The sequence below is a fragment of the Cucurbita pepo genome, unplaced genomic scaffold, assembly GCF_002806865.2.
Source record: "Cucurbita pepo subsp. pepo cultivar mu-cu-16 unplaced genomic scaffold, ASM280686v2 Cp4.1_scaffold000178, whole genome shotgun sequence".
Taxonomy (NCBI): domain Eukaryota; kingdom Viridiplantae; phylum Streptophyta; class Magnoliopsida; order Cucurbitales; family Cucurbitaceae; genus Cucurbita; species Cucurbita pepo.
In genome coordinates this window covers 71,344-74,236 of record NW_019646451.1, presented here as the reverse complement: position 1 = coordinate 74,236, position 2,893 = coordinate 71,344, and the positions used below count along the sequence as shown (strand labels likewise).

General features: G+C 38.1%; 1 non-coding gene across 1 annotated transcript; it reads right to left on the bottom strand.

Annotated features, from left to right (window-relative positions):
- Positions 1-623: 623 nt before the first annotated feature.
- Positions 624-695, bottom strand: TRNAD-GUC. The gene has a single exon. It is a non-coding gene; the product is annotated as a tRNA-Asp (tRNA).
- Between the last annotated feature and the right edge of the window lie 2,198 nt (positions 696-2,893).

Here is a 2,893-nt window from a genome sequence, read left to right as displayed (position 1 = left end):
CTCTGAAAAAATATATTATTTGTCAACACACGAGAGAAAAAGGAATGCAATTCCGAATTTCGTTGTTGGGGAACAAACCCAAATCCTCCGGTTCACCACTGCCGAATTTTGAATTCAATTAAAACTATCCAAAAGAAAATTAAAAATCGTTGCTCCGGGGGATCAAACTCGCGAGAATACTCATCACTCTACAACGACGACTTCCGAAAACTGTAATATTTGTTAACACACCGGATTTTGTCAATCGCGGTTACAAAACTTCATCCAATTTTGAATCCGATTAAAGCTGTCAATAAACAAGATTAAACTTTTTCTTGTTGGGGATCAAACTCAGGTCACTCGAGTGACAAGCAGGAATGCTCACCCTTGTACTACAACGACCTCTGGAACATAATAACTCGAGCGACAAGCGGAAATACTCACCACCATACCACTACAACGACCTCTGAGAACATATTATTTGTTAAGTTAACACACAAGATTTCATAAACCATATTTTAGGAAAAGCAATCCAATTCCGACTTTCGTCAAACTAGCGTAGTTGGGGATCGAACCCAAACTACCAGCACGACAGGTTCGCCGCTGTCCACCGTTAAAACTATAAAAAAAAAAAAAATTAAAATCGCCGTTGCCGGGGATCGAACCCAGGTCACCTACGTGACAGGCAGGAATACTCACCACTATACTACAATGACCCATAAAAAATAAACTATTTGTTAACGTTCCAGATTATACCGATCCTCTTTAGAAAAAGTGACCCATTGTTAACGCTCTCGATTTTATAAATCCTGTGAAAATTGTCAAAAGAAAATTAAACTTATTGTTGTCGAGGTTCAAACTCATGTCTCTCGAGTGACAAGCGGGAATTCTCACTACTGTATTACATCGACCTCTGAAAAATATATTATTTGTCAACACACGAGAGAAAAAGTAATGCAATTCCGAATTTCGTTGTTGGGGAACAAACCCAAATCATCCGGTTCAACACTGCGGAATTTCGAATTCAATTAAAACTATCCAAAAGAAAATTAAAAATCGTCGCTGCGGGGGATCAAACTCGCGGGAATACTCACCACTCTACAACGATGTTTTGTCACCATTAGGTATGTCTTGCATAAGACAAGAAAAGAGAAACATTTTTAAGGCGCCCCTGTAAGGGGGACGGAGGCATTGCAACTCTGAGACCGTGGCACAAGCCTTGTGCTACTATATTTTTCATATAAAGGCAGGACAGAGGAATCACAACTCTGAGACCCCTTGCGCTACAACATTTTTCATATAAAGGTAGGATGGAGGCATCGCAACTTTGAAACCCCTTGTGCTACTACATTTTTCATATAAAGGCAGGACAAATGCATTAGAACTCTGAGACCATGGCACAAGTCTTGTGCTACTACATTTTTCATATAAAGGCAGGGTGCCCTTGTAAGGCTAATGGAGGCATCGCAACTTTAGGATAAGTAAAAATTTAGGGTCGTTACATGAGCTATTCTGATAATTTTTTACACATTATCCTTATTTTAATAAAAATTTAGTGGGTGTTTGAATAGTTGATAGTTTCTTTTGCGGAGAGACTTTCACCCTTCGAAATTTGAGCATCATTTTGTCATTTCTAAGTTTCATGCAATTCTTGTGGTAGATTGCATCTGAGTTATTCAATAAATTCTTGATCAAGTTCGATGGTTGAGTGACTCAATTTAGAACAAGGTTCCAAATATCTTTGATCTTAAGAGGTAATCTTATTCTAGCCATCTCTCGGTTGATCCGAATTTTGTATGAGAAAGTGTTAATTTCTTTGATTAAAAGGTTCTTGCTTCAACAAAAGCTTGGAATGTTGGGTTGAGGATTAGGGTTGTCTTATCCCCTTTCTTGGATTTCTGCTAAATCCGAAAGCTATAGTCCACAATTTTCATTCAACCTTATTTCTACACGTTCTAAATAAGATTACCAGCAAGTATGGTAAAAGAATCGAGTACAAAAAATGCACGTAACCTATGTACCCAATTCAATCTGCCATTGAAGGCACTCGAGGAAGCTTGAATTTATAATTCATGGCTACACGCGAATCGTCAATTCTTATCCATCCGATTGGATTTCTGAACCTCCAAGGAACATTTTCATAGAAGTGCTCAAAGACCAATATGTCCAATTTCATAGAAGAGCTCAGAGAGTGCTCAATTTAAGAAATTCATTCTCAGGTAAAAATTGGGGTAAGTTTCAATTTTCTTCCTATAACCCTTCTCATCCAAAATTGATGATTCCTTAAACTTGAGAGGACTAAGATAGACAATGTTCATGAAGGAGTCATGGCCTAACGATGTAAGGATGTGGCTGCTCAAGAAATCTCATTTTCGCGTTATGGGTTGAGTTGCAGACCGAGGGAAGAAATCCAAAATTAAGTCCACACGTAGATTTGTCCCCTCAAAATGAATTTTTNACCCAGGTCACCTACGTGACAGGCAGGAATACTCACCACTATACTACAATGACCCATAAAAAATAAACTATTTGTTAACGTTCCAGATTATANTGGCTGCTCAAGAAATCTCATTTTCGCGTTATGGGTTGAGTTGCAGACCGAGGGAAGAAATCCAAAATTAAGTCCACACGTAGATTTGTCCCCTCAAAATGAATTTTTAAGCTCGAGGGAAGTATTATAAGGACAAACTTCCGTGAAGAAATCATGGCCAAAAAGTACCTCAATGGTTTCAACAAATTAGAAAATCGAGTGGGTTTACTCCATATGTGGAACCCTATTTTTATCCAAATTCGACAAGCTATAACTTGAGCTACATTACACTTGATGTAAGAAGTTAGTCCCTAGATCTACCTTGAAATTCTATCTATAAGTTTCATGAGATCGAGGGGAGAAATTCTCAAAACAGAGCTAAGA